The sequence below is a fragment of the Brachycentrus maculatus genome, unplaced genomic scaffold, assembly GCF_059751285.1.
Source record: "Brachycentrus maculatus isolate JH-2025_06_01 unplaced genomic scaffold, ASM5975128v1 h1tg000044l, whole genome shotgun sequence".
NCBI classification, from domain to species: Eukaryota; Metazoa; Arthropoda; class Insecta; order Trichoptera; family Brachycentridae; genus Brachycentrus; species Brachycentrus maculatus.
Genome location: NW_028280798.1, coordinates 273,355 through 285,895, shown reverse-complemented (window position 1 = coordinate 285,895; position 12,541 = coordinate 273,355).

The window sequence follows — 12,541 nt, the reverse complement described above, 5'->3', positions numbered from 1 at the left end:
CACTCAAAATGTTGTAAATCAATTAATTATTTTTAAAGATTTCGTTGTATAGATTTTATAGATTTTATAGATTTCGTTGGTAAATTCCGATATTCGCTGTCCGAATTGCGATTAGCGCGAATATCGAAGAACTTCCGTGAAAAAAGGGTTAATTTTTCATCTATTTTCATTGAAGGCCCTACAATAAATATTCAACAACTTGATTTTCTGTAAACCCAGGTAATATTTTACGTTAATTTGTCAGGCATCTCTTAGTATGTAAAATAATTCGGGAAGAATCTTGGGGAACTTGGCTAATTAAAAATAAACTTTTTTTTTCAACATTTTGAGTGTGTTGATGGCAATCCGCTGAAGACAAATCTTACATCAATTGTATTTATTTACTACATTTTGAGTGTGTCCAAATACTTCAAAACACAATCTGTGGTAAATAAATTATCTGGTCAAATTATAAGCTAAAATGATAAAAATGAAAATGATATTTTTTGGCGTTTCTCATGTGTGTGATTATAATCCAGGATTTGGACCTCACATATTAATAAAAGAGTTTCTGCTCAATAAATAGCTTATTTCATCTCACCAATAGATGTCTCCAGTAAAGTTCTAGTAATTCAAGAATAACGTTTCAAAATTGGTTCATATATATATAGAACTTCCAAGAATTTGAGTAGTGTGGTTGTCAAGAATGGGTGGAATTGGTGAATGTTGCACGTGTGTAAGGTGATCACTCAAACCAGCCTTTGATGGTCGTCAGCCCCGTAAATGCCCAGACTTCCATATACTTCTTCATCTTTGATGAAATGTCAAAAAATAATAAAATAAAAAACTTTCTCAACTCCAACATAGATGGTGCCGAAAAAGTAGCATGTTTCAAAAGGTGTCAATTAAAGCATAATAGTATAATTTCGGAAAATAGAGTAGTGTGCTTGTCAATCATGGGTAACATAAATTGATAAATTTTACACGAACGGACTAGAAGAAGAAGTGAAAAGTCTCTTAAGATAAACCTCTTTTATTTCCATACATTCTAAAGATATTACCTTTCGACATCTCATCAAAGATGAAGAAAAATATGGAAGTCTGGGAATTTACGGGGCTGATGACCGTCATAGGCTGGTTTAAGTGATCATTCACAAATTCTACCCATTATTGACAAACCACACTACTCAAATTCTTGGAAGTTCTATATATATGGACCCATTTTGAAACATTATTCTTGAATCACTAGAATTTCACTAGAGACATCTATTGGTGAGATGAAAAGAAGCTTTTTATTGAGCAGAAACTCTTATATTAGTATGTGAGGTCCGAATCCTGGATTATAATCACACACATGAGAAACGCCAGAAAATACCATTTTCATTTTTATCATTTTGGATTATAATTTGACCAGATAATTTATTTCCAACATTTTGAGTGTGTCCAAATACTTGATCACAAATCTGGATTACCTCCAATTACAGGAGTCATTTTGCATATTATTTTTTAACATCTCATCAATGATGAAGCGAATATGGATATTTACTCACGTGTAACATTTATCAATTCTACCCATGATTGACAACCACACTTCTCAAATTTTTGGAAGATCTACATACATGACATCTACATACTTGGAGATGAAAAGAAGCTTTTTATCGAGCAGAAACTCTTTTAGTAGTATGCGAGGTCCGAATCCTGGATTATAATCACACACATGAGAAACGCCAGAAAATATCATTTTAATTTGTATCATTTTAGCTTACAATTTGACCAGATAATTTAATTACAATAGATTGAAGTATTTGGACACACTAAAAATGTTGTAAATAAATACAACTGATGTCAGATATGTCTTCAGCGGATTGCCATCGAGCCATGGGTTGTACGCCATCGAGCTGACAGACTCGTGGGGGGGTACAAATCAGTTTCCACAACAAATTTGCGTGTACCTGATAAGAAACATCGCGAGACAACATAACTAGATTTCAGTATGTAGCTTTGACTCGTCGCGAACGGACGTACTACATATACTACATATGTTACATATTGTACATGCAATCGATTACCATAAATAAGTACAAAATAATAAAATAAAATATTCATATTAAATTCAGTGAAAAGATTGTTTAAAAAGAAGTGAAAATAGTGCTTTTTGTGAGTATTTAAATAATATAAATAAATAATTTATATTATATACATATATATTCACATTCTAACCCTATCGGCACCCGATGGTGCATAGGGCACTGCATCATATAAAAGCAGTGTTTTCTTGATCGTTAACACACGAAGGAAAGGTGATCAGTCCTCCTCTTCAGGTACCAGTCCAGGGTGATATTGAATATATATTACAGTGAGATGATATATTTATTATATTTATTAGACCCCCCCCTGGGAATCGAACCTGGGACCTTCAGTACGGTAGCCGATCGTGCTGACTATTACACATTTAAAAAAAATAAAACAAATCAATACTCTTTTTTATGTTTTTAGTAATCGCGATTACTGGAATACAACCCCGAGTGGTCAGATCATAATTTTCATACCTTTAGATAGAAGTTTCCACTCCCACTCCTCGTATTTCAATAGTTGATAATGCCAAGTTTTCCTAGGCCTTCCTGTGCTTCTATTACCAACCACATTTGGGTCATAAATACCCTCGAGGATAGGCAGCGTGTTGGATAGTTAAAAACAATAATTTGGTGTTTTATATTTTCATTTTTAAAATAAACATTTAAAATTTTAGCACTCTCCTTATCATTCATCGTTCACTTGGTGTAGTATCATTTAAAACTAGAATGTAGTCTACATTTGACCTGATGATGGAAGGTTTATTCCGAAACCGGTAGTCATGAAGTTGTGTTAAATTTAAGTGAAGGCACTGCCGAATATTTCAGCAATATTGATGATATTTTCTGTAATACAGAATATATTATTTAAAAAAAAACCTTAAAATATCCCTGTTAAAAACAGACCACAAGGCCTACAATACGATGAAGAAGAAGATGAAGAAAAAAACCTTTAAGTGGGTAGAAACATATAGCCTTTCGCTAACATTCAGTAAGCTATCGGCCACGCGAGAAGTCACCAATGTCTAAATGCGCACATTTTTTTAAAGAATGGTTGGAATGTTTTTTTTTTAGAATAAAGATAGGAAAAATACGATTGTAATTTTTTGTCAATTCAATATATTGATTAACATATATTAATTTAAAATAAAAACGTATTTTTTAATACAAAAACGGTATTATGGCGAAAAATTCAATAACATAAAATGTTTCCCGGGTTTAAGGCACAGTATTCGTTACGTCGTAACCTAATTTTCTTTAAATTATGGTAAAATATTACCTATTTGATTTTTTCTCTAAAATGCTGTTTTTACACTAAAAAAAATAGTTTTTCTTAGAAAAAAATTATACGGTTTTGTAAACAAAAGAGCTAATGAATGGTAAGGAGTTTAAACTAAATTATAATATAATTTTCATATCTAATTACATATATCTAATTACATATATCGCTCACTCCTTTCAAGAACGTCATAAATCAAAATACGTCAATTTTCAGCTGTACATGTTTTCGAAATGCCCAGAAAATGTACTATATCCCAGCAAAAGCGGCGTATTTTTAACTTAATATCTACCCGCTACAGCGCAAAAAGTGTTGTTTTTGCATTTTAAAGAAAGTTTATTGTTTAATTATATTTTTAAATATACTAAATATCATTTTTTGATATCTCATCAAAGATGAAGAAGAATATGGAAGTCTGGGCATTTACAGGGCTTACGACCGTCATAGGCTGGTTTAAGTGATCACTTTACACACGTGTAACATTCACCAATTCTACCCATTATTGACAACCACACTACTCAAATTCTTGGAAGTTCAATATATATATGAACCAATTTAGAAACCTTGTTCATGAATCACTAGAACTTCACTAGAGACATCTATTGGTGAGATGTAAAGAAGCTTTTTATTAAGCAGAAACTCTTATATTATTAGTATGTGAGATCCGAATCCTGGATTATAATCACACACATGAGAAACGCCAGAAAATACCATTTTCATTTTTATTATTAAGCTTATAATTTGACCAGATAATTTATTTACAACATTTTGAGTGTGTCCAAGTATTTGGACACACTCAAAATGTTATACTAAATATTTTTCACATGGAGAAAAAACCTTCAGGCTTTACCTAAAAAGATTTGTTGCACAGTAAAAAGTTCAGTAAGTGGCTTGATATTTATTTTTAATATATTTTATTTTATTTTTAAACTTTAAAAACGTTCTCCTGAAATCAAGGATTTTGATTTATGACGTTCTTGAAAGGAGTGAGCGATATCTAATAAATTTAATGAAACTATTTTTTTTTAATCGGCTGTGTACAGACATGTGACCTGTCTGGTGGTCTCCGGTGGAATGAACTCTGTGTTTACGAATATTCCCTCAAGGAAAATTAAGTTAAGTTTTCTAGTATTTTAGGGCCTATCGAATTTAGGAAATAACATTTATAAGGGTGCTACACCGATTGCATATTTTAGGCGCATTTTTTAATCCTGCTAATATTTAGAGCGTCAAAAATATGACGATTTATCATATTTTAAACATATAATTAAAAAAGTTTACGAGATGCCATTACGCGTAGGGGCAGGCGGAGATAATAGAACGCCACACCACTCTGTCTTTGCAAACATTTTCGCATCTTCTATGTATTTTGAAGCATCTTCTCATACATACTATTACTGACCCTTATCCTTAGACCCTTAATGGTGCATAAGGTACTGCGTCAAATAGATGCAATGTTGATTTGATTGTCTTTTAAATGTATGCAAGGTGATCAGTTCTGCGCTTCAGGTAAAAGTGAAAAGTGTAATTGAAAAAAATTAAAGAAACAGTGAAAAATATTCATTGTTTTTATAAATTTGGCGTTTAATTTCTATAGCTACTACTACTACAACAGGGGTAGGCAAGAAGGATGGAACGCCACACTCTTCTGTCCTTACATGTACTCCTCGCCTCCTTCACATCCATACATCTAGTCATACATGCCCTCCGATTACGCAGACTTTTGACACCACTAGATTTTAGGTTCTTCTAGATTGATCTGATCGTGGCAAGACCTTTTCGGAAATTTAATCTGTAGAACTCCATTATGATTTGTATATTAAATTTAAAATCAAAAACTGATTTTTTATTTATTTTAATAATATAAAAATGAAACACTCACATTTAATTAATGGGTTCTTCTTCTCCGTCTTAATCCTCATTGCTGAGGGTTGTGACCCTTGCAGAAGCAATGACTCTTCTCCAGTTATCCCTTGACTGCGCTGCACGTAGCGCTCCAACCACTGAGGTGCCTGCTGCTGCCTTAATTTGATTAATGGGTATCAAATATAAATTTTGAGAGATAAATTTTATGAATGTTTCACACAATAATAACACGAATTACAGTAACTTTGATAATAACTAACTACATAACTAGCCATCACGCCGCTTCTCCGCAGGAGTAGGCAGAGAGAATCGAACGCCACACCATATTTGATATAATTTGTGTGGTTTTTTTTTTGCATTTTTTTTTACATTTTCTCAATTTCGTTATATTCGACGACAATATTTCGACGTGTGGGATACAGACTATCAAAAGTTTGTGTGATTGATACAGCAGAAGAGGTCTGGAGATCTTTAGGTTCTGTCCAACTTTGTATTTTTTTTTAATTAATACATTTATTTGATTCTAAAACTTGTATTCTTAAAATTTCAACCTACCAATGGTTATGCTATTGGGAGGACGGTATCTTTACTCCATCGTGTATCCTTGTGTATTGACTTCTATACTACTTTTCTTCTATTTCACTAGGTCCCTTTAAAAACGATAGATATAGGTATATATATAACGTGGTGATAATTTTCTTTTGTAAATTGGGTGTAAATAATATGTAAAGTGGGTGTATAATAATAAAATAAACAATGTGTTGCTTTGTAATTAAAGTTTATTCTCAATTTATCTTTATAATATTTTTCTATCTATCTATCTGATTCTGACAGTTCAGAATATTATATTTTTTCTATCTGATGTCTTTTGTTTTATTCAGCGCGACGCATGCGACATCTGGTGGTAGAACTGTTTATGTAGGTACTATTTGTAAGTACTTAATAAAATGTATAGGTAGGTACCTAGGTATTTTATTACATATATTTATATATATATATATATATATATATATATTATATATATATATATATATATATATATATATATATATATATATATATATATATATATATATATATATATATATTACTTACATTATTAGGTTCTTGGCTAACTTATTTGCATGTTTAGCCTCGTAATGCCGTTTTATGATATACTTTTTCAAGATAGAAACAGAATCATTGCACATCAGGCATGTTGCCTTTGTGAATTATGGAATTTTAAAATTCCACGCAAAAATTGTTTATAGTCCATATGTCTTAAAAACTTGTCAGTTCTTCTGTTACTCTTCTCTTCTTTAGTCCAACGTCTTTACTATTTGACGCCATTTGTGATACTTGAAATTGTCAGGATAGTGAAATACTCCCATATATGGGATATGACACGAACTATGCACGATGGAATGTTCTTTTGGTGGTTTTGTGTACACTAGAGGAAAAAAATGTGTGATTTGCTCCGCGGGCCGCAAGTAGACACCCTTGATTAAGACTAACTGTCCCTCATATTTTCCATTTTTCTTTTTCTTCTCTCAACTCCTTACCTGATACAGCGGAGAAACTGATTTTCTTCGCAAAAATAACAACGGACGTAGTGCCTTCTGTCGGCTATTAAAACACCCACACAAACAATGAATATTTATCGTGAATTAGAACGATTTCCGTATTTCAAAGCTATATATATATATATATATATATATATATATATATATATATATATATATATATATATATATATATATATATATATATATATATATATATATATATATATATATATATATATATATATATATATATATATATATATATATATATATATATATATATATATATATATATATATATATATATATATATATATATATATTATATAAATAAATAATGCATGAGTGTTATTAGCTATTCCATTTAAAATAATATATAATATTAGCGGTTAGCGACCTTAGCATAGCTTCGCACAGGGGGTTACTGGAGTAGAACTAGCGAAGTAGACGCATTTGTTCTACTACCTGCTGACATTGTACTGGCCGTGAACGAGTCACAGCGCACATGCGTCCTCTTCGTCTAGTCTTGCTTGAAGATGAACTTGTAGTCTCCAGAGAGATAATGGTGGACATAACCTAATGTATGGATGTGAAGCATGGAGTTGGCAAGAAGAATATATGTATATATATATATATATATATATATATATATATATATATATATATATATATATATATATAGATATATATATATATATATATATATATATATATATATATATATATATATATATATATATATATATATATATATATATATATACATATCTAAATGTTTTTTTTTATAAAACATTTGTATAATTTACCACTTAATGAGCTTTATTTCATTACACACGACTATTGTAATAATTATTTTTAATACATACATACACATTTGAAAAAAATCAAATAACATAAACTATTTCATCATTCAAAATACAAGGAATACTATCACAAAGTACCTTTAATACGTGACTTTTCACGGTTAAACCGGAATGGGCGAAATGTCCGTCGACCGATTATCCGACAGCGATAGTGACGTCATCACGCAGCCGAAGAGCGACGCAGACGTGCCTAAAAAGCCTTACGTAATATGAATAACAATATCTCCTACTGATTGCTGACATTTCGACAAAAATAACTATTATTTATTACAAAAAGGTCAAGATTATAAAACGTTCCGTAGATTTTGGCTGGATTTTTACGTGATTTACTTGAAATTTCATACGAGGAAGTCTTTTTATCTTTTGATTAATTACTTGTTTTTAATTTAGACACATCCTTTCAAATTAATTAATATTATTCTTATTATTTTTTGACATCTCAACAATGATGAAGAAGAATATGGAAGTCTGGGCATTCACGGGGCTTACGACCGTCATAGGTTGTTTTAAAGTTGTCACTTTACATAGGCACGTGTAACATTCACCAATTCTACCCATTATTGACAACCACACTTCTCAAATTCTTGGAAGTTCCATGTGTTCCTATTTGGAAGCATTTTACAAGAAAGAATCACTATAATTTTCACTAGAGACATCTATTGGTGAGATGAAAGAAGTTTATTTGCCTTTATTCAACACATCACAATAAATCATACCGACTGTTACTTCCGCGTTCTACGAAAATTTATGACTTTGTTTTTAAAATTTTGTTGTTTTATGTAAAATAAAGTACGCAACACTATGTAATCTGAACGAGCAAGGACAATATAAAAAAAAACATAAATATCACAATGATATAATATGAAATAATAAATTTATATAATTCTCAATATTATTAATATTTAAAGCATTTACTATGTATTATTTTATACCATCTCATCAAAGATGAAGAAGAATATGGATGTCTGGGCATTTACGGGGCTGACTACCGTCATAGGCTGGTTTAAGTGATCACTTTACACACGTGTAACATTCACATTATTGACAACCACACTACTCAAATACATGAAAGTTCTATATATACGAACCAATTTCGAAACGTTGCTTTTGAATCATTAGAACATCACTAGAGACATCTATTGGTAAGATGAAAAGAAGCTTTTTACTAAGCAGAATATCTTTTATTAGTATGTGAGGTCCGAATCCTGGATAATAATCACACACATGAACGCCAGAAAATGATATAATATTTCCAAGAATTTGATTTCATATTCTTCTTCATCTTTGATGAGATGTCAAAAAATAATACAGAATTATTTCCATCAAAAGTGGTTAATTTTTAAAATAATTTTATTATTTCCCAAATGCTGAAATAATCTATATAAGTAAATACTTGACAAATCAGGATTATCTCAATTTATACTTTTTATACTTTTTCAAACACCGTATGGTGATTGAAAATGATGCAGAATGGATCGAAACACGTGTCGCAGTAGTTTTTAGAAATACTGGTATTAACTAAGTAAAACTTAAATAAAAAAAATGGATAGATTTTACCACAAAGTGACTGCCGAATCAATTTATAAAACAAAATTTTATTAAAACCCAAGTGACATTTAACGTAATTGAATTTTTACTTCAAACACCGTTTTTGTATTGGAAAAAATAGTTTTTCTAAGAATTAAATATATAGTTTTGAAAAGGAAAGAAACATTCATGGTAAAGAGTTATTAAATAATGAAAAATTGTGGCTTTTCGGAAAGCCGGTAGTGTACTCAATTATATATTACATTCTTAAGTCCATGGGCGTTTGTCCACTACACGGAATTACACGGAATTTTACCGTCCGGCACGTCAGTTAGCGTTATAAAACGACGATTGGCTTAGATTGGCTTGTGCTTTTGTCCATATGTCTTTGGATCGGTGCCTGAACACGTTGCACGTAAATTCCACCTCGCTAAATTGTCGTAGTCGCTTTCATTTTTCAAAACCAGACTGCCGGACGTCAAAAAAATTCCGAATAGTGGACAAGCGGCTTTACACATTGCACTCATTCCGACTACAGAAAAGTTCAATATAATTTAAAATTTTCACGAATTTTGACGAAGAATGACAGTTCGTAAACCCTGTAAAATACCCAGACTTCTTATTCTTTTTCACTTTCAAGAACGTCATAAATAAAAAAACTTGATTTTTCAGAAGAACGTTTTTAAAGTTTATTAATATAATACAATGTATTAAAAATAAATATCTAGCCACTTATTGACCGTATTACTGTGCAACAGATCTTTTTAGGTAAAACCTGAAGGTTGTTTCTCCATTTGGAAAATATTAAGTATATTTAAAAGAATAATTAAACAATACCTTTTCTTCAAGATGCAAAAACAACACTTTCTGCCCTGTAGCGGGTAAATATTAAGTTAAAAATATGCCTCTTTTGCTGGGATATAGTACATTTTCTGGGCATTATGAAAACATGCACAACTCAAAATTGACGATTTTTGATTTATGACGTTCTTGAAAGGAGTGAGCGATGTGTTGAGACGTCGATTTAAAAATAACTCAGAGATCCAATGTTTAGACGAGGATTTGGGCCCACCAATCGTAAATTTCCACGACGTTCGCAAGTGAAAAGAGGAAGAAGAGGCTGTAATACGAGACATTGTATTATGAATGGTCTGATAAGGCTGTTGGCGCGTAATACGGCTGTAATATTGTTTACTGGGAATCGTTAACGAGCCAGTATCATAATGTGCTTCTAGATAGCACAATTTTTATTGGAAACTCTGATTACAGATGACCTCTGACTGTATGCTACATTACAGAATAAAAAATATTTATATGATGCTGGAAAATAAACTATAATTACTACATTGTAAATATTAAAAAAATATTTATATATTTGTACCAACTAATAATTATATATTTGTATATAAATATATTTGCAAAATTTTGAGTGTGTCCAAATACTTGTTGACAAAATCAGGATTATCTCCAATTACAGGAGTTATTTTCATATTGTTTTTTGACATCTCATCAAAGATGAAGAAGAATATGGAAGTCTGGGCATTTACGGGGCTGATGACCGTCATATCATTCCATATTCTTCTTCATCTTTGATGAGATGTCAAAAACCAATATGAAAATAGCTCCTTTAATTGGAGATAATCCTGATTTTGTGAACAAATATTTAGCTAACACCGAGCGTGCTGACCATTACACTACGGAGGCAGACGAGTATATTTATATATATATATATATATATATATATATATATATATATATATATATATATATATATATATATATATATATATATATATATATATATATATATATATATATATATATATATATATATATATATATATATATATATATCTATATATAAATATGTAAATATATATATACGCATGCGTCGCACTGAATAAAACAAAAGACATCAGATAGAAAAAATATAATATTCCGTATGTCAGATATATCTGTCAGAATCAGATAGATAGATAGAAAAAAAATTTAAAGATAAATTAAGAATAAACTTTAATTATAAACTTTAATTACAAAGCAACACATTGTTTATTTTATTATTATACACCCACTTTACATATTATTTACACCCAATTTACGAAGAAAAATATTACCACGTTATATATATATATATATATATATATATATATATATATATATATATATATATATATATATATATATATATATATATATATATATATATATATATATATATATATATATATATATATATATGAATATATATTTGACTTATGGATGTAATATGTTTAGAAAAAATAAATATAAATAAAATAAACATAAAATTATTTAAAATGAATAAAGTAAGTTTTGTTTTATACGAGTACTTTGCACACAGTCAAATTTCAAGGGATGCATAGCATCCCACCACATATGGACGTCACCCGTCTGCTGTATACAGTATACATGTAGGTACAGGTTCCACGATACGTATAATTAGAATACCTTGGCCTACATTTGGGCGTACTTTTGACTAATTCGGGTTTCCGAAAACCAGTAACATAACAATTATAAGTTGCGAGAGACTCTCAAAGTACACTGGTCCTCAAACTGCGGCTCGCGAGACGTATGGGACACTTTGGCCACTCCGGCACCCTTAAAAATATGTTTTAAAAAAAGTGTGAATTATTTTGGCATCGCAACATAGATGAAGAAGAATGTGGAAGTCTGGACATTTGGTTACAGGAATTACAACCGTCATAGGCTCGGTTAAGTGATCACTTTACACACGCGTAACATTCACCAATTTTATCTGTGATTGACAAGCACACTACTAAAAAAAAGACTTCTAGATATGTTGATCAAACTTGTGACATAGTACGCGTGAGTTCACAATAGCCGTCTATGTTGTAATAGGAAAAGGTTAAATATATACAATTGGGAATCATGGGTAGAATTGGTGAATGTTACAACTAGCCTATGACGGTCGTAAGCCCTGTAAATGCCTAGACTTCCATATTTTTCTTCATCTATGATGTCAAAAATATAAAAAATAACTCCTAAGAGGAGATAATCCAGATTTGTGAACAAGTATTTGGACACACTCAAAATGTTGTAAATAAACCATCTGAAAAATTATAAGCTAAAATAATAAAAATAAAAATGATATTTTCTGGCGTTTCTTATGTATGTGATTATAATCCAGGATTCGGACCTCACATACTGATAAAAGGGTTTCTGCTCAATGAGAAGCTTATTTTCATCTCATTAATAGATGTCTCTAGTGAAGTTCTAGTGATTCAAGAACAATATTTCAAAATTGGTTCATAAATATAAAACTTCCAAGAATTCGATAAATGTTTTTGTCAGTAATGGGTAGAATTGGTGAATGTTACACGTGTTTAAAGTGATCACTTAAACCAGTCTATGATGGTCGTCAGCCTCGTAAAT